Here is a 21,619-nt window from a genome sequence, read left to right on the forward strand (position 1 = left end):
GTGGAGGAAAGAGGGGAGAATAAAAAGAAAGTGAGAAGCTGTCTGCGTTATGCAGTCGAACAACTTCAGCTGGTGAGGATGAATCGTTGGATGATTATTTGAATCATCCCTCACACCAAATATTTCCTTGTGAGAACATTTGTATAGGAGCATCCTACATTGCTAAAAAATAAGGGTGCTTTGCCGTTCTATAGCGAGCCATTGGACTCTTCTCTCTTCCAGTAGTGTAGGATGGGCGCTCATACTGCCATATCTGGTCTCTAATCAGTTTACAAAGACAGCAAGATGCATCCGTGTCTGAAATCCTTTCACAATGACTAAATCTGTTGACTTAAACTTACAAACTTTTGCCCACGGGAGAAACCGTCCAACAGAAATACATGGACCTGAGATACCACACAATCAGGAATTAGAGGCTGTCTGTCAAACATGTTTAGTTCCTCTTATAACATGTAAGATATGTTGTCCTTTAAAACAATACATTAGAATAAACTCATACTTGATGACATCATGATTATTTGATAGAGACACTCCATGTTGCAAACCGTTTTGCAAACCGAAGGCTTCCATTTGTTCATCACGGTGACTTGGCTGTGCCCTCTGTGAGAGACACCTGGTGGTTTACAGATAGTGAGTATAAACTTCAACTCACAGCTGAACCATGTCTGTGTTTAAAGTACAGGCCTGGGCTTGTGTGGAGTTGGGGCGCTGGGGCTGGAAAGCTGGGGGGCTGGGGCTGGATGTCTGTCTATCTCCTGTTTCAGTGTCTCTCTCAGAGCTCTCTTAGTTTCTCACAAACGTCGCACTTCTTACAAATCTATCATTTCGTAGTTCCGTACATTTACGTTTCCTCTTCTTTCATCCCTCTTACATTTTCTGTAGGAAGCGAGGGGGAAGGACGGCAGGAGAGGACACAAGGAATCAAGGATAGGCTTATTGATTTAGCCTCGGTTTAAAGACCCTGAGTAATGATTTGTAACTGTGAAGGGGAGGGGGGGGGGGGGGGGGGATGTTGCGACACACAATAACATTCTTCCTGGTATCTACAATGACAGGTGGGAGGTTACTTGTGTGGAAACCTTCAGGCATGAATAAACAAATGCATGACAACCGAGCTGCTTTTTTTTGTTCAGACAGACTCTGAAAGGTGAGTTCAGTGAATAGATGAAACCAGTCATGCACAGAGATTAGACTGGTTTCTCTGGCTTTACCTGATTGATGACGTAGACGCCGTAGTCCAGCTGTTGGCGCTGAAGGATGGGATGGAGGTAGTAGAGCCAGAACTTGAGGTGATCGTCGCGATGGCGGAAGGGGATGATTAGAGCAACCTTTTGGAGGGCGGCGCAGTCTTGTGGTTTGTAGCGACCTCCTCCCTGCAGACCTGGGTTCTCCTTCCTTACTGTGTCCAAGCTGACAGGTGTAGAGAACTCCACCCTGAGAGGCCCCACTGCAGGTCAGGAGAAACAGATCTCTTGATCTCTCATAAACTCTCACACACCTCTTCCTGTTCCTCAACCACATTCACTTCCTTTTCACTTTCTGCCTTCACGCCTCCATCACTCCCTGCTCTATCTCGCTCTCTCTTTGTTCAAAGTTTTCAGCCTTTGACCTCATGTAGAAAAATAGAGCACACACACAAACACTCGTGCACGCATGCAAACACGCACGCACACACACACACGCACGCGCATGCACGCATTCCTTATTGATGTCACAAGCATTTCGCTTACACACAAGCATTTAGCTTACACACAAGCATTTCGTAACACTCGCAATAAAGGGAAAGGGGGATACCTAGTCAGTTGTACAACTGAATGCCTTCAACTGAAATGTGTCTTCCGCATTTAACCCAACCCCTCTGAAATAACATCTGCTAGCCATGTGTACGTGACCAATCAAATTTGATTTGACGCACAGATCCAACCAGACCCACAGGAAATGTTGCTGACTTAACGTATATCTCATGCTTGTTTCTTTGCAACAGGCAGTTCAGAGGTTAAGAGGAAATATGTGTTATCTCGTCGTCCCCCCCAAAAAGTATGGTCTATGCTGCTGAAAGTATTTTTCCCCGAGCCGTGGTTGAGCTGAACACAGAACATATAGTTTTTTTCAGCAACAGAGAGCAAACTTCACAATGCAGCTCGGCTTAACATGACATAAATCGAGAGATCTTTCCTCGTATTAACTTTCAGTTAAAGCCAGGAAATATAGGCCTAATATGAGATACACAACTACATAATATATGTATAATTACATAATACAATGTTTGATGCGACTGTGCCAGTATACAAAACATTAAGAACACCTGCTCTTTCCATGACATAGACTGAAAAGGTGAATCCAGGTGAAAGCTATGATCCCTTAATTATGTCACTTATGTGAAGGGGAGGAGACAGGTTAATTAAAGCCTTGAGACAATTGAGACATGGATTGTGTATGTGTGCCATTCAGAGGGTGAACATTTTTTTGTGTCGAACAGGGTATGGTAGTAGGTGTCACAGGCGCAAGAACTGCAACACTGCTGGGATTTTCATGCTCAACGGTTTCCTGTGTGTATGAAGAATCATCCACCACCCAGAGGACATCCAGCCAACTTGACAAAACTCCCCAAAACTGTGGGAAGCATTGGAGTCAGACACCTTGTAGAGTCAATTCCCTGACGAATTGAAGCTGTTCTGAGGGCATAGTGGACGAAGGGGGTGCAACTCAATATTAGGAAGGTGTTCCTAATGTTTGGTATATGTTTGGAGAAGATCCCAGAGAATGATCCCATGAATGTTATGGCTGATAATTATATATATTTAATTTGCTTGTTATTTTTGGCCAAACAGTTTGATTAAATATATAAAGTTTTAATGTATTTTCTTGGGAGGCCAAACTATCTGGATTCAGGTTCCATGCTTGATTAGGGGAACAAATACAGTCCATATGTGCATGACAGAATAATTGGAGAAAAAAATCAGCATGGAAATAGCCTGCTAATGTGTTATAAAGAGTCCTTGTACGTGTTTATAACAATTACATGTATAATACAATATAATGTCATGTTTCTGCTGTGCATTTTCTATTAAATACCAGCCCTTGAATTAAAATGAATTGATCAAATCATAGCCTACTTACCCAGATGAGGAGACGGATCAGGACATTTTTCAAACTTATTCCACAAAGTTGTAGTAGAAGTAGTGTTAGTAGTTGTTGTAGTAGTTGTAGTAGCTGCATTGGGTAAATGTATATCCTTAAACTTCGGAGTTCGCAATATTACAACGCTGTTATTAAGGTCGTGTTGTCCATTATCTTGCGGTGGAAGTGTCACGGTAATAAAAGCTGTTTCAATTCGCGTCTGTGTCTTTATTTGTTTGTTTGCTGACAACCCATTCGAGTAACCCATTAAATTAAATAAAACCACTAGGAGATTAATAACACCTAAAACTACAACCACGGTCCAGCCTTTCTTCCGCAGCCTAAAGTTGAGAGATGAGTCGAGCATAATGCGGCTGTCACATGCCGAACTGTAGTGACAAATACATATCCGTTTACGCACCGACCGTATTAAAAAAGCAATTTAAAAAATACTCTATTTTTTTGTTCCTAAATCAGTATAGTTTCAAGCTATAATTCAAGGTAATATAATTTTCTCCAACATCCTATGCTGTGTGGCTGTGACCATCAGTTGTCGTAGGCTCCCGAGAGTGAATGAACTTTGTGTACTACACTTCATGGCAGTAACATGACAATTAGTGGACCTGTGGCTTCCTCTATAATAAAAGCCCACAACGAGGAAATCATAGCCTACTAGGCAACTGCACTAGCAAACTATTCAATAAAATGCCCCAAACATAGTCATTATGTAGTACTTGCCTAGTAGTCTTTATTAATTTGCAAGTCCCTAAGCTGTGATTTGTTTGAATTTGAATTTACTCCAGGAGAATGACCAAATAGATGCCTTTGAGGTCGTCTATTTTTTTTCCTTAGAAAACGTTTTAGCCTATATGGCCATTCTAATTGTTCTCTGGCTCTTTCGGCCTACATTTTAAAATAATTTGATTTAATAAAACTTTAAATTCAATACCAACATAAGCGACATATACGCTCCTTTATGTGTAAACCTTGATAATGTTTTATGAGAAGGGGTTATATATCAAATAAAATAAAATGTGTAGACCTTATCACAGAATGCTTACTTACAAGCCCTTAAACCTACAATGCAGTTGAAGAAGTAGAGTTAATATAATATTTACTAAATAAACTCAAGTTTTTTTTAAAAATCTAGTCAATCAAAAAGTAACACAAGAAATGTACATAACAATAATGAGGCTATAAACGAGTGCTGGTACCGAGTCAATGTGCGGGGTACAGGTTAGTTGAGGTAATTTGTAAAGTGACTAGATAAACAGCAAGTAGCAGCAGTGTAAAAAAAGGGGGGGGGGGGGGTCAATGTAAATAGTCTGGGTGGCTATTTGATTTGTTGTTCAGCAGTCTTATGGCTTGTGGGTAGAAGCTGTTAAGTAGCCTTTTGGTCCTAGGTACCGCTTACCGTGCAGTAGCAGAGAGAACAGTCTATAACTTGGGTGACGGGAGTCTTTGACGAAACTTGGCCCCAGTGATGTACTGGGCTGTACACACTACCTTCTGTAGTGCCTTACGGTCAGATGCCAAGCAGTTGCCATACCAGGCGGTGATGCAACCGGTCAGGATGCTGTCGATGGTGCAGCTGTAGAACTTTTTGAGGATCTGGGGACCTATGCCAAATGTCAGATTAGAATATACTGTAAAGGGCCTCTCTCCAAGAGGCCCGTTAGACATTTTCTCTGCTTCTGTTCTGGAGGTGTGTCCCTGAATTATTGGATTAAGCCGGATTGATTTTGATGAACCTTATTTTGGTTTAACCTCCTTTTTGTTCACCTGGAAATTCCCGTTACAAAAGTGTTACTGCAAAAACACTAAAGCAATAACTTAATAAGGTTCAAAACTCAAACGGTTGTTACAGACCTACAGTGCCTTGCGAAAGTATTTGGCCCCTTTGAACTTTGCGACCTTTTGCCACATTTCAGGATTCAAACATAAAGATATAAAACTGTATTTTTTTGTGAAGAATCAACAACAAGTGGGACACAATCATGAAGTGGAACGACATTTATTGGATATTTCAAACTTTTTTAACAAATAAAAAACTGAAAAATTGGGCGTGCAAAATTATTCAGCCCCCTTAAGTTAATACTTTGTAGCGCCACCTTTTGCTGCGATTACAGCTGTAAGTCGCTTGGGGTATGTCTCTATCAGTTTTGCACATCGAGAGACTGACATTTTTTCCCATTCCTCCTTGCAAAACAGCTCGAGCTCAGTGAGGTTGGATGGAGAGCATTTGTGAACAGCAGTTTTCAGTTCTTTCCACAGATTCTCGATTGGATTCAGGCCTGGACTTTGACTTGGCCATTCTAACACCTGGATATGTTTATTTTTGAACCATTCCATTGTAGATTTTGCTTTATGTTTTGGATCATTGTCTTGTTGGAAGACAAATCTCCGTCCCAGTCTCAGGTCTTTTGCAGACTCCATCAGGTTTTCTTCCAGAATGGTCCTGTATTTGGCTCCATCCATCTTCCCATCGATTTTAACCATCTTCCCTGTCCCTGCTGAAGAAAAGCAGGCCCAAACCATGATGCTGCCACCACCATGTTTGACAGTGGGGATGGTGTGTTCAGGGTGATGAGCTGTGTTGCTTTTACGCCAAACCTAACGTCCTGCATTGTTGCCAAAAAATTCAATTTTGGTTTCATCTGACCAGAGCACCTTCTTCCACATGTTTGGTGTGTCTCCCAGGTGGCTTGTGGCAAACTTTAACTGACACTTTTTATGGATATCTTTAAGAAATGGCTTTCTTCTTGCCACTCTTCCATAAAGGCCAGATTTGTGCAATATACGACTGATTGTTGTCCTATGGACAGAGTCTCCCACCTCAGCTGTAGATCTCTGCAGTTCATCCAGAGTGATCATGGGCCTCTTGGCTGCATCTCTGATCAGTCTTCTCCTTGTATGAGCTGAAAGTTTAGAGGGACGGCCAGGTCTTGGTAGATTTGCAGTGGTCTGATACTCCTTCCATTTCAATAGTATCGCTTGCACAGTGCTCCTTGGGATGTTTAAAGCTTGGGAAATCTTTTTGTATCCAAATCCGGCTTTAAACTTCTTCACAACAGTATCTCGGACCTGCCTGGTGTGTTCCTTGTTCTTCATGATGCTCTCTGCGCTTTTAACGGACCTCTGAGACTATCACAGTGCAGGTGCATTTATACGGAGACTTGATTACACACAGGTGGATTGTATTTATCATCATTAGTCATTTAGGTCAACATTGGATCATTCAGAGATCCTCACTGAACTTCTGGAGAGAGTTTGCTGCACTGAAAGTAAAGGGGCTGAATAATTTTGCACGCCCAATTTTTCAGTTTTTGATTTGTTAAAAAAGTTTGAAATATCCAATAAATGTCGTTCCACTTCATGATTGTGTCCCACTTGTTGTTGATTCTTCACAAAAAAATACAGTTTTATATCTTTATGTTTGAAGCCTGAAATGTGGCAAAAGGTCGCAAAGTTCAAAGGGGCCGAATACTTTCGCAAGGCACTGTATATCTATCCTACACTGCCTTTCTGACTTCTTTCGAAAGCTAAGTTAACAAACAGATCACCGACCATTTCGAATCCCACCGTACCTTCTCCGCTATGCAATCTGTTTTCCGAACTGGTCATGTGTGCACCTCAGCCAAGCTCAAGGTCCTAAACGATATCATAAACGCCATCGACAATACTGTGCAGCCGTATTCATCGACCTGGCCAGGGCTTTCGACTCTGTCAATCACTGCATTCTTATCGGCAGACTCAACAGCCTTGGTTTCTCAAATGACTGCTTCGCCTGGTTCACCAACCACTTCTCAGACAGAGTTCAGTGTGTCAAATCCGAGGGCCTGTTGTCCGGACCTCTGTCAGTCTCTATGGGGGTGCCACAGGGTTCAATTCTCGGGACGACTCTTTTCTCTGTATACATCAATGATGTCGCTCTTGCTGCTAGTGATTCTCAGATCCACCTCTATGCAGACGACACCATTCTGTATACCTCTGGCCCTTCTTTGGACACTGTGTTAACTAACCTCCAAACGAGCTTCTTTGCCATACAACTCTCCTTCTGTGGCCTCAAACTGCTCTTAAATGCAAGTAAAACTTAATGCATGTTCTTCAACTGATCGCTGCCCGCACCTGCCCGCCCGTCTAGCATCACTACTCTGGATGGTTCTGATTTATAATATGTGGACAACTACAAATACCTAGGTGTCTGGTCAGGCTGTAAACTCTCCGTCCAGACTCACATTAAGCATCTCCAATCCAAAATTAAATCTAGAATCGGCTTCCTATTTCACAACAAAGCATCCTTCACTCACACTGCCAAACATACCCTCGTAAAACTGACTATCCTACCGATCCATGACTTTGGCGATGTCATTTACAAAATAGCCTCCAACACTCAGCAAATTGGATGCAGTCTATCACAGTGCCATCCATTTTCTCACCAAAGCCCACTATATATACTACCCACCACTGTGACCTGTATGCTCTCGTTGGCTGGCCATCGCTACATATTCGTCGCCAGACCCACTAGCTCCAGGTCATCTATAAGTCTTTGCTAGGTAATGCCCCGCCTTATCTCAGCTCACTGGTCACCATAGCATCACCCACCCGTAGCACACGCTCCAGCAGGTATATTTCACTGGTCAGCCCCAAAGCCAATTGCTTATTTGGCCGCCTTTCCTTCCAGTTCTCTGCTGCCAATGACTGGAAACGACTTGCAAAAATCACTGAAGCTGGAGACTCATATCTCCCTCACTAACTTTAAACATCAGCTGTCAGAGCAGCTTACAGATCATTGCACCTGTACATAGCCCAACGGTAAATAGCCCACCTAACTATCTCATCCCCATATTGTTATTTATTTTTTTGCTCCTTTGCACCCCAGTATCTCTACTTGCACATTCCTCTTCTGCACATCTATCACTCCAGTGTTTAATTGCTAAATTGTAAATATTTTGCCACTATGGCCTATTTATTGCCTTACCCCCCTAATCTTACCTCATTTTCACACACTTTATATAGACTTTTCTATTGTTATATTGATTGTATGTTTGTTTATTCCATGTGTAGTTCTGTGTTGTTGTTTGTGTCACACGGCTTTGCTTTATCTTGCCCAGATCGCAGTTGTAAATGAGAATTTGTTCTCATCTGGCCTACCTGGTTAAATAAAGGGGAAATAAAGGGGAAAACCATGGAACTACATCACTGCAACATGTATTTCATAATCTTTGGCTAAGAAAAGTAGGGTTGTGTCTCAAACGGCACCCTGTTCCCTATATAGTGCACCACATTTGACCAGGGCCCATAGGGCTAGGGTTCTATTTAGGACACAACCTCACTTTCCTGTCAGTGGACCTGTCAACCTCATAATAAGCAGTGAGAGACTGTGAGATGGGGCACTCTCACTGTCTATCCACCACAGGAGGTTGGTGGCACCTTAATTGGGGAGAACGGGATCGTGGTAATTACTGGAGTGGAATCCATGGAATGGTATCAAATATATCTAACACTTGGTTTCCATGTGTTTGATGCTATTCCATTTTCTCAGTTCCGGCCATTATTATGAGCCGTTCTCCTCTCAGCAGCCTCCACTGTCTATCCACTGACAACATGGCTGGAAAAGTAGTGATGCTGCTGAGTGTTATGCGCCACGTCGCCTTTGAAGGTCAAGTAAGTAAGCCTGTTTTCTGTGTGATATCTTAGGGTTTCATTTAATTGAATTGAATCGAATACTCCAAGAAAGCATTGATTAAACCATGGCGTATTCCAGTAACTGTGAGAAAGTCTTGATTCAGCCATCTGCTGGAGTCAAGGGATGATGAAACTTTGTTTAAACTATAATGACTAGGTGGACAGATGATATACCAGTTTTAATGTACAGCCCATGAGATAATGGCTAGATGTGTATGATGTTGTCTTAAACCGTCATGGGTTGACATTGCATTTCACTACACCCGCAATAACATCTGTTCAAATCAAATCAAATTTTATTTGTCACATACACATGGTTAGCAGATGTTAATGCGAGTGTAGCGAAATGCTTGTACTTCTAGTTCCGACAATGCAGTAATACATCTGTTGAATATGTGTATGTGACCAATATAATTTGATTTGATTTGATTGTGATAACATTCTTGAGGCGATCTGGAAAAACATTTTAATATACTGTTTGTTTGCTTCCGGCGCAAAGGAAGCGAACTCTGGATTTCACAGAAAGGTGAGGCTGATCTTGTCATGTTTAATGTATACTACCGTTGAAAAGTTTGGGGTCACTTAGAAATGTCCTTGTTTTCCATGAAAACATACATGAAATTAGTTGCAAAAGGAATAATAAATATAGTCAAGACGTTGACAAGGTTAAAAATAATGATTTAAATATATATATTTTAAATTAAACTATAATTGTGTCCTTCAAACTTTGCTTTCATCAAAGAATTCTCCATATGCAGCAATTACAGCCCTGCAGACCTTTGGCATTCTAATTTGTTGAGGTAATCTGAAGAGATTTCGCCCCATGCTTCCTGAAGCACCTCCCACAAGTTGGATTCGCTTGATGGGCACTTCATACGGTCAAGCTGCTCCCATAACAGCTCAATAGGGTTGAGATCCGGTGACTGTGCTGGCCACTCCATTATAGACAGAATACCAGCTGACTCCTTCTTCCCTAAATAGCTATTGCATAGTTTGGAGCTGTGCTTTGGGGCATTGTCCTGTTATAGGAGGAAATTGGTTCCAATTAAGCAGGGTATGGCATGGCGTTGCAAAATGGAGTGATAGCCTTCCTTCTTCAAGATCCCTTTTACCCTGTACAAATCTCCCACTTTACCACCACCAAAGAACCCTCATACCATCACTTTGCCTCCACCATGCTTGACAGATGGCGGCAAGAACTCCTCCAGCATCTTTTCATTTTTTCTGCGTCTCATGAATCTTCTTCTTTGTGATCCGAACACCTCAAACTTAGATTCGTCTGTCCATAACACTTCTTTCCCATCTTCCACTGTTCAATGTCTGTGTTCTTGTGCCCATCTTAATATTTTATTTTTATTGGCCAGTCTGACATATGGCTTTTGTAACTCCGCAATGAAGCCTAGCATCTCAGAGTCGCCTCTTCACTGTTGACGTTAAGACTGGTGTTTTGCGGGTACTATTTAATGAAGCTGCCAGTTGAGGACTTGTGGGGCATCTGTTTCTCAAACTAGACACTCTAATGTACTTGTCCTCTTGCTCAGTTGTGCACCGGGGCCTCCCACTCCTCTTTCTATTCTGGTTAGAGCCAGTTTGTGCTGTTCTGTGAAGGGAGTAGTACACAGCGTTGTACGAGATCTTCAGTTTCTTGGCAATTTCTCGCATGGAATAGCCTTCAATTCTCAGAACAAGAATAGACAGATGCGTTTCAGAAGAAAGTCCTTTGTTTCTGGCCATTTTGAGCCTGTAATCGAACCCGCAAATGCTGATGCTCCAGATACTCAACTAGTCTAAAGAAGGCCAGTTTTATTGCTTCTTTAATCAGGACAACAGTTTTCAGCTGTGCTAACATAATTGCAAAAGGGCTTTCTAATGATCAATTAGCCTTTTAAAACGATAAACTTGGATTAGCTAACACAACCTTCCATTGGAACACAGGAGTGATGGTTGGTGATAATGGGCCTCTGTATGCCTATGTAGATATTCCATAAAAAAACAGCTACAATAGTAATTTACAACATTAACAATGTCCACACTGTATTTCTGATCAATTTGATGTTATTTAAGGGACAAAAATTTAATTTTCTTTTAAAAACAAGGACATTTCTAAGTGACCCCAAACCTTTGAACGGTAGTATGTGCTGCTTCTTAAACCAAAACCGTCTGTGATTTCAGCTTCGGGTGATGTTTCCCCTATGTACAGATCTAAACTCTTCGAAAAAAGGCTTCCAAAAGGGTTCTTCGGCTGTCCCCATAGGATAATCCTTTTTGGTTCAATGTTGAAAGGGTGGAAAGGGTTCTACATCAACCCAAAAATATTTTACCTGAAAGCAAAAGGGTTTTACCTGGAACAGAAAAGGTTTCCTATGGGGAATTTTCCTATGGGGAATGTTTAAGAACCCTTTTAGGTTCTAGATAGCACCTTTTTTGAGAAGCATCCAGCTGCAGATTATGCATGCTGATGCCAGCTTGTCTGCGAATCGCAAAGCGCATGGTATTTTAACGTCTTAGTTGGCGCACAACCTGAACTCTCAACATGTTCCAGGGAGTCCGTGTGCTACTCACATATCCGTCGGTAATCAGGCAAATTAAATAAATGTATTATGGATATTATGGATTTCAGATGACTGGGAATACAGATATGCATCTGTTGGTCACATATACCTTTGAAAAAAAGTATGGGCATGGATCAGTCAGTATTTGGCGTGACCACCATCTGCCTCATGCAGCGCGATACATCTCCTTTGCAAAGAGTTGATCAGGCTGTTGATTGTGGCCTGTGGAATGTTGTCCCACTCCTCTTCAATGGCTGTGCGAAGTTTCAGGATATTGACGGGACCTAGAACACACTGTGATGCACGTCGATCCAGAGAATCCAAAACATGCTCAATGGGTGACCTATCTGGTAAGTATGCAGGCCATGGAAGAACTGGGAAATGTTCAGCTTCCAGGAATTGTTTACAGTTCCTTGCGACATGAAGCCATGCATTATCATGTTGAAATATGAGGTGATGGCGGCAGATGAATGGAACGACAATGGGCCTCAGGGTCTCGTCACGGTATCTCTGTGCATTCAAATTGCCATTGATAAAATGCAATTTTGTTCATTGTCCGTAGATTATGCCTGCCCATACCATAACCCCACCTTCCCCATGGAGCACTCTGTTCACAACGTTGACATCAGCAAACTGCTCACCCACACGATTTCATCTGCCATCTGTCCGGTACGGTTGAAACCGGGATTCATCCATGAAGAGCACACTTCTCCAGTGTGCCAGTGGCCATCAAACATTAGCATTTGCCCACTGAAGTCAGTTACAACGCCAAACTGCAGTCAGGTCAAAACCCTGACAGTTTGAGCAGAAATTCTTTGGTTGTGCAAACCCACAGTTTCATCAGCTGTCCTTGTGGCTGGTCTCATACGATCCCGCAGGTGAAAAGTCAGATGTGGAGATCCTGGGTTGGCTTGGTTATATGTGGTCTGCTGTTGTGAGGCCTATTGGACGTACTGCCAAATTTTCTAAAACAACGTTGGAGACGGCTTATGGTAGAGAAATTAACATTAAATTCTCTGGCAACAGCTCTGGTGGACATTCTTGCAGTCACAGCATGCCAATTGCACGCTCCCTCAAAACTTGAGACATCTGTGGCATTGTGTTGCATGACAAAACTGCACATTTTAGGATGGCCTTGATATGCCACACCTGTCAGGTGGATGGATTATCTTGGCAAAGGAGAAATGCTCACTAAGAAGGATGCAAACAAAGTTGTGCACAACATTTTTGAGAAATACGATTTTTGCTCGTATGGAAAATGTTTGGGATCTTTTATTTCAGCTCATGAAACATGGGATCAACATTTTACATGTTGTGTTTATATTTTAGTTTTGGGATACTGTAACGATGTGCACTGAGAGTCGGGAAGCAAGTTCAGGGGGTGAGTGTTTTAATAAATAAACACAACATAACACAAAAATAAGAGACACGAACAACGCACAGAATTGACACAGGAACAGAAACAATGACGCCTGAGGAAGGAACCAAAGGGAGTGACATATATCGGGAAGGTAATCAGGGAAGTGATGGAGTCCAATGACGCGCAGGTGCGTGTAATGATGGTGACAGGTGTGTGCCATAACGAGCAGCCTGGTGACCTAGAGGCCGGAGAGGGAACACATATGACAGATACAATGTTAATGCCAAAAATCACTACATCCAAGCAACCACTGTTGCTTGTGCTCTAGCTGTTGCCAAGCTAGTGCTAGCTAGCAAATGGCTAGCTATCAGCTAGCTAGTAAGTAGCGCTAGTTAATCAGTGTCTAGCTAGTAGCGCTAGCTAGCTGGTACTCCTAGCAAAGATACTGATAACTAACTCCTTTTGTCTAATGTTTGTACCCTGTTTTGTGCTGCTACCATGTTGTGCTGCTGCCATGTTGTGTTGATACCATGTTGTTGTCATGTTGTGTTGCTACCATACCTGTGTTTTCATGTGTTGCTGCCATGCTATGTTGCAGACTTAGGTCTCTCTTTATGTGGTGTTGTCTCTCTTGTCGTGATGTGTGTTTTTGTCCTATATTTTTATTTCATTTATTTTAAATTTAAATCCCAGCCCCCTTCTCCACAGGAGGCCGTTTGCCTTTTGGTAGGCCGTCATTCTAAATAAGAATTTGTTCTTAACTTGCCTAGTTAAATAAAGGTTAAATAAAATAAATACAAATTGTGTGTACTACTACTTACTCTAATTCAAAATGTAAAACAGAGAAATATTAATGGTGTCTTTTTGTAGGCACTAACTCCACCATGGTTGAAAAGTGGCGGAAATGCCCTTTAATCATTAGCTGGGAAAAACACAAAACCCAATATCAGCGTCTAGAGGCAACAGGCAACTTCACCCTTTTCTGTGAATTCAGTGGAATGAAATATTCAGAATGTGGCAGCAGATAGAAATGTAATCAATAGCCAAGTGGTGGTGGAAACGTCTTTAGCGTAAATATTGACATAATAACCATAATATCAACGTAAACTTGAAGTCACGCAATGATATGATGTGTGGTACTCCCACTACAACTCGGGAAAGCATGCAGATTATTAGGATACAGATTAAATCAATTATGAACATCACAGGATTGTGAAAGTGCAAGATGACCTTGATGCTCCTTTCCAATACCTATGGAGTGTCTTATTTTGGTGACATGATGATCAATGCTTGACTGCCGTTTGACAAATAAAATGATTCTTGCTCTTATTCATAGTAATCTCATCATATAGACTAGTGTCACGCCCTGGCCTTAGTATTTTGTGTTTTCTTTATTATTGTGGTTAGGCCAGGGTGTGACATGGGTGATTATGTGTTTGTCTTGTCTAGGGGTTTTGTAGTTTATGGGATTGTGTTTAGTTAAGTATTCTAGGTAAGTCTATGGTTGCTGGGAGTGGTTCTCAATCAGAGGCAGGTGGTTATCGTTGTCTCTGATTGGGAACCATATTTAGGCAGTCATATTCTTTAGGTCTCTTGTGGGTGATTGTTCCTGTCTCTGTGTTTTGCGCCAGTTAGGACTGTTTTTGATTTTCCACGGTTTCTTGTTTTGTATAAGTATATTGTCCACGTTATCATCTTTATTAAAGATGTTTATAAATAACCACGCTGCGTTTTGGTCCGCCTCTCTTTCACCAGAAGAAAACCGTAACAACTAGCCTACCCATACAGACTACCCGCACTGTGTCTGCAAGCTGTTGTCTAGGCACATTTGCTATTTAATGCAATAGTTTGTGACAAAACTATCGGTATAGTTGAACATGCGATGTAAACACATTGAACTTGTGTGCACTACGTCATCACTTACTGAATTTGATCTGAAACAAGTCCGTGTGGTGGAAACACACCACTGGTGGGAAAATGTGCTTATTTTCTTTATGCAGATTTTTTAATATTTAGAACCTGTCGCCAATTGGATGGAAACCTGGATAATGACACACAGATACTACAGATGTAGGATCTTAATTTGAGCTAGTTTGCTACAGCAGGAAAAAAATCCTGCAGCAACAGGAAATGTGAATTATTATGTGGATTATACTGAATGGACATTTTTGTAGGGGTTGGCACATTTTTGAAATTTCAAACTTTAGAAGCCTTTTTAAAACTCAAATACACTACAAGTTTGCATTTCCTGGAAAATTCAGCAACAAAATAGTGATCAAATTAAGATCCTAAATCTGTCCCCCCCCATTCCTTTCTCTACAGGGAGACCAGAATGGACCTCTTGGTCATGGAGGAGAGCTGCTAAGGGGTTCTGATATCAAACAAATGACATCATGACCAGATATTAAATTAATTGGCAAATGTATTTATTTTGAAATGTCGAACATGTTCTAATTGTTTGTTGGAGTTTCCCATGACTCACACAGTAGCCACACTATAATAACCCATTAACAAAACATGAAAGTTCAGATTTTCACAGAGAAAATAAGGAAAGGCAACACATTCAATCAACAACAATATCAAAAAGCATCTCTGAAACCTTTACATTCCATAGCCATTGCTTGATGTACACTAGTGTAGAGCAACCATACAATATTTGAAAACCAAAAGTAAAGCTGCCTTCAAATGCTCCTTGAAAAGGTGAATGATCAGAGCTGAAATGTCCCAACTCGTAAATGTGGGTATCAAAATCTCAGACTTTCCCAATTGGAAATTGGAGGGGGGTTATTTCAGAGTTGGAAACTTGCATTAGGATTACGGTGAAAGCAGTACTCCACAAAGCTCTGCCAATCGGGCAGCTTGAGGGACAAACGGGCCAATTAGTAGGTGGACGTCATGACACCTCAAAGATTCATACTAAGTCAGTCAGTAGATGTTTCTACTGTGTTGCATTATAACCGCTGCAGCCTCTGCAATAGGTTATTGGTTAATGCAATAGGTTGTGCGCTGCCCTCTTTACTCAGCACCTCTCGTACTGTATGCACAGGTGACAGAAGTTTACATACTCTATTGACACAGGCCTCCCCTTGACTTCACTTACTTGACTTCTTTCAGCTCCTAGTGGAGCAAAGGGCCTCAACGGTGCATCTCCAGTTAACTCTGTTCTGGACAGTTTCCTTGACCTCATTCCAGGTGGTTCCTGCCTTCTTCACAGGGCCGGAGGTCAGGGGCCCCCCAGACAGCATATTAACATGTCATAAGCCATGGACAAATATGTAGAATTGCCAGAAAACAGCTTTAAATCTGAAACATTCTCTCAGCGTCATAGCGAAACATTTAACCTGCAACATTTTCTCTCAGCATCATGGCAAAATGTGTAGAATAGCATGAGCAAACCGCACATTCAAATCAAAGTTTATTTTGTCACGTGCGCCGAATACAACAGGTGTAGTTGACCTTATAGCGAAATGCTTACTTACGGGCTCTAACCAATAGTGCATAAAAGGTATTAGGTGAACAATAGATAAATAAAGAAATAAAAACAGTACAAAGACAGTGGAAAACAGTAGCGAGGCTATAAAAGTAGCGAGGCTACATACAGACACCGATTAGTCAGGCCCAAGATCCAGCCCTGCTAGTTCATCTCTTCCTCATTCATCCTTTGTCCATGTCTTCTTTATCTTTGGGTGTCATCCCCACATCTACTGTAGTCTTTGTGAACAGGTCATGCTTTTCAACTGCGACAACTTCGTAGTCCACGGTGCCAACAAAATGCATGCATGCATGTCACTTTGGATAAAAGTGTTTGCTAAATGTCAAATATATATTATGGCATATTATAGTTTCCTGTTCTGTCGTGCTGTGGCCTCCGATGCCAGGAATTGAACAAGTGTTAGGGATCTATTCAATCCGTAGCGCTAAAGTTCTGCGTTGTAGCCAGAGTTACATTTAAAAGCAATGTTCCTGTGTTAGTGGAGACTGCATTCCCGGGGAAACCCTGCATATGTCGGTTCCATCGGGAAATACCTTCACATTTAAATGGCGTAATCTCTAACGCTTCAGCGATACAGATTGCATCGAGCCCTTAGAGTCCTTTCCCCCCCTGGGTATTACAGTAGGTATGAGGAAACATTAACAACCACTGAGTCAGCATTTAATCATTTAAAGTGATAGTTCACTCAAAAATAAAGGTTATCTTTCGAGGTCGACATCGTACTGTGGCACTGCAATAGGACATCACACGTACTTGTCCATGGAGACAGACAGGTGTCTGGGCTGGCTGAAGCATTTGTAGGGGTTGCGGTCATCCATGGGGATGATGTCCACGTCACTGAACACAAAGCAGTCGTAGTCATACTCTTTCAGGGCCTCAGCATAGCCAATGTTCACCAGCTTGGCCCTGTTGAACATGTTCTCTCCATCCTAATAAAGGTAAAAGGCATCCTCAAGATGAATATTAAACATCTTACTGTAAACCAATCAAATGTATTTATAAAGCCCATTTAAATTCAGTACATTTAAAGAAACCCAGCCTAAAACCCCAAACAGCAAGCAATGCAGATGTAGAAGCATGGTGGCTAGGAAAAACTCACTAAAGAAGCAGGAACCTAGAGAGGAACCAGGCTCTACATCATTTAAGGGCCATATTTCTGGAAACACATTAGGCCTAATTCTGGTCTTAATAGCATGCTGAATGGATAATCTTCATTGTATTATCTATTTAGTGCAGGACTAGGCTTAATCTGTTTCCCGGAAACAGGCCCTAAGTCTTTCATTCAAGTGTTTAAATGTAAGTGTTAAATTTAAGTTTTACATTTCCAAATGTGTGTTGTATTGTACCTCATTGATAACATAGATGCCATAGTTCAGCTGTTGGCGCTGTAAAACAGGATGGAGGTAGTGGAGTCAGAACTTAAGGTGCTCTTCACGATGGCGGAAGGGGATGTTGAGAGCAACCTTCTGGAGGGCGATGCAGTCATGTGGTTTGTAGCGACCTCCTCCCTGCAGACCTGGGTTCTCCTTCCTCACTGTGTCCAAGCTGAGAGGCCCCACTGCAGGTCAGGAGAAAAGTGACGTTAAATGAACTTGATCTATTCATGTGGCGACTTGATGCCTTTAGAAGTGGTATCAGTACTTATTGGTATTGATAGGGAATTGTATTTATTGTTTTCCATGTTACCATGTACCAAGAAGTGGAGAGGGATCTGGGCATTTCTTGAATTCCTTGGTCACAAAGGGGGTGTAGTGGGTTTTGGTCTCTGTAGTTTCTGAAAAATAAAATATTAAATTGGTTCAGGTGCTGGTGTAACAGTATAGCTTCCGTCCCTCTCCTCGCCCCTACCTTGGCTCGAACCAGGGACCCTCTGCACACATCGACGACTAACACCCACGAATCATCGTTACCCATCGCGCCACAAAGCCGCGGCCCTTGCGGAGCAAGGGGAACAACTACTTCAAGGTCTCAGAGCAAGTGACGTCACTGATTGAAATGCTATTAGTGCGCACCACCGCTAACTAGCTAGCCGTTTCACATCGGTTACACTGGACAAAAGAAAATGTGAGTAAAGTAATGACTTGCTATAGTATTATTTAGACCCCTGGGATTTCTTCAAATGTTATTGTGTTACAAAGGGGGATTCAAATGGATTTAATTGACATTTGTTGTCAAATGTACACAAAATACTCTATAATGTCAAAGAGGAAGACTTTAAAAATATTTTTTAAGATAACAAAAAAATGCATAACTAAAATATGGTTGATGCATCAGTATTCAGCCCCTTTGTTTAGCCAAGCCTAAATTAGTTCAGGAGTAAAATTTGTCTTAACAAATCACATAGTAAGTTACATGGACTCACAATTTCTGTTGGTGTCCATTTTGAAAGTGCTGAATGAATAGGCCTACCTCGTCACAGCTTGTTTGCTTGCACTTGCTTATACTTGGAGCTAAGTGTTAATGATATAAGAACACACATTATGAATTTGCTGAACATGAATGTAATAATGTTTGTGTATGGTTCATGATTGTTGGAGAATGTAGTTCTTATCTACACAAATCCACAAGGAGTCAGTAGAAAAGTCAGCCATATTAGGTGTAGCAGTGGTAAGGATTCACTCCATGTTGCTGAAAGGAAAGCTCTGCTGTTGGGACAGCTTTATGTAGACCCTAACAGTTCATGGGCACTCTTTGTCTCCGTTATAGTGCAATTAATGTATAGTTTAGTGTTGTGTTGTGTAGTGGCTTTACTAGCATGCGTAAAAATAAAATGGCTGAGTTTGCCCCACCAACTGGTCAGACTCAGAAGGCGAGCACACCATCCACCGCTTCCGAGCAGATTACTCGCCAATGTCCAATCTCTAGATACAAGGTGGACGAAATTAGGGCGCGAGTTGCCTTCCAGAGAGACATCAGAGATTGTAACATTCTCTGTTTCAAGGAAACATGGCTCACTCGGGATACGTTGTCAGAGTCGGTACAGCCACCTGGTTTCTTCACACATCGCGCTGACAGAATCTCTCTGTAAGAAGAAGGGCGGGGGTGTATGCCTTATGATTAACGACTAATGGTGTAATCACAACAACATACAGGAACTCAAGTCCTTTTGTTCACCTGACCTCAAATTCCTTAATATCAAATGCCGACCGCATTATCTTCCAATGAAATTCTCTTCGATTATAGTCACAGCCGTGTATATCCCCCCAAGCAGATACCTCATCGACCCTGAAAGAACTTCACTGGACTCTATGTAAACTGGAAACCATACATCCCGAGAATGCATTTATTGTAGCTGGGGATTTTTACAAAGCTAACCTAAGATCAATGCATATCATCATATCGAATGCGCGACACGAGCTGGCAGAATCCTGGATCATTATTACTCTAACTTCTATGATGCATACAAAGCCCTCCCACGCCCTGCCTTCGGCAAATCTGACCATGAATCCCTTTTGATGCTCCCAGCCGAAAGACAGAAACTAAAACAGGAAACGCCCTTGCTCAGGTCAATACACCGCTGGTCTAACCAATCAGATTCCACGCTTTAAGATTGCTTCGATCACGTGGACTGGGATATGTTCTGGATAGCCTCAGACAACAACATTGATGTATACGCCGACTCGGTGAGCGAGTTTATTAGCAAGTGCATCGGAGATGTCGTACCGTCTGTGACTATTAAAACCTTCCCTAACCAGAAACTGTGGATTAATGGCAGCATTCACGCAAAACTGAAAGCGCGAACCACCGCTTTTAATCATGGCAAGGCGACTGGAAACATGACCGAATACAAACAGTGTAGCTATTCCCTTCGCAAGGCAATCAAACAAGCAAAGTGTCAGTATAGAGACAAAGTAGAGTCGCAATTCAATGGCTAAAACACAAGACGTATGTGGCAGGGTCTACAGTCAATCACGGATAACAGGACAATACAATGCCTGCTACCAAAGCCTGTGGGCTCTCCTTCTCCGTGGCCAACGTGAGTAAAACATTTAAACGTGTTAACCCTCGCAAGGCAGCCGGCCCAGACGGCATCCCTAGCCGCGTCCTCAGAGCATGCGCAGACCAGCTGGCTGGTGTGTTTACGGACATATTCAACCAATCCCTATCCTAGTCTGTTGTCCCCACATGCTTCAAGATGGCCACCATTGTTCCTGTTCCCAAGAAAGCTAAAGTAACTGAACTAAATGACTATCGCCCCATTGCACTCACTTCTGTCATTATGAAGTGCTTTGAGAGACTAATCAAGGATCATATCAACTGACAACCTAGACCCACCCCAATTCGTTTACCGCACCAATAGATCCACTGACGATGCAATCGCCATCACACTGCACACTGCCCTAACCCATCTAGACAAGAGGATTACCTATGTAAGAATGATGTTCATTGACTACAGCTCACCATTTAACACCATAGTACCCTCTAAACTCGTCATTAAGCTCGAGACCCTGGGTCTCGACCCCGCCCTGTGCAACTGGGTCCTGGACTTTCTGACGGGCCACCCCAGGTGGTGAAGGTAGGAAACAACATCTCCCCCACTACTGATCCTCAACATTGGGGCCCCACAACGGTGCGTTTTCAGCCCTCTCCTGTACTCCCTGTTCACTCATGACTGTGGCCATGCATGCCTCCAACTCAATCATCAAGTTTGCAGACGACACTACAGTGGTAGGCCTCATTACCAACAATGACGAGACGGCCTACAGGGAGGAGGTGAGGGCCCTCGGAGTGTGGTGTCAGGAAAATAACCTCTCACTCAACATCAACAAAACAAAGGAGATGATCATGGACTACAGGAAATAGCAGAGGGAGCACCCTCCCATCCACATCAACAGGACAGTAGTGGAGAAGGTGGAAAGTTTTCAATTCCTCGGCATACACATCACGGACAAACTGAAATGGTCCACCCACACAGACAGCATGGTGAAAAAGGCGCAACAGCGCCTCTTCAACCTCAGGAGGCTGAAGAAATTTGGCTTGTCATCAAACAATTTTACAGATGCACAATTGAGAGCATCCTGTCGGGCTGTACCACCGCTTGGTATGGCAATTGCACCGCCCTCAACCGCAAGGATCTCCAGAGGATAGTACGGTCTGTGCAATGCGTCACCAGGGGCAAACTACCTGCCCTCCAGGATACCTACAGCACCCGATGTCACAGGAAGGCCAAAAAGATAACCAAGGAGAACAACCACCCGAGCCACTGCCTGTTCACCCCGCTATCATCCGAAGGCGAGGTCAGTACAGGTGCATCAAAACTGGGACAGAGAGACTGAAAAACAGCTTCTATCTCAAGGACATCAGACTGTTAAATAGCCATCACGAACATAGAGAGGCTGCTGCCAACATACAGACTCAAATCTCTGGCCACTTGAATAAAAAGGTATCACTAGTCACTTTAAATAA

At 42.4% G+C, this 21,619-nt stretch overlaps 1 pseudogene; it reads right to left on the reverse strand.

Annotated features, from left to right (window-relative positions):
* Positions 1–21,619, reverse strand: part of LOC139374852 (beta-1,4-galactosyltransferase 1-like) — a 31,706-nt pseudogene that overhangs the window by 6,134 nt on the left and 3,953 nt on the right.

The sequence above is a fragment of the Oncorhynchus clarkii genome, chromosome 19 (assembly GCF_045791955.1).
Source record: "Oncorhynchus clarkii lewisi isolate Uvic-CL-2024 chromosome 19, UVic_Ocla_1.0, whole genome shotgun sequence".
Classification (NCBI taxonomy): Eukaryota; Metazoa; Chordata; class Actinopteri; order Salmoniformes; family Salmonidae; genus Oncorhynchus; species Oncorhynchus clarkii.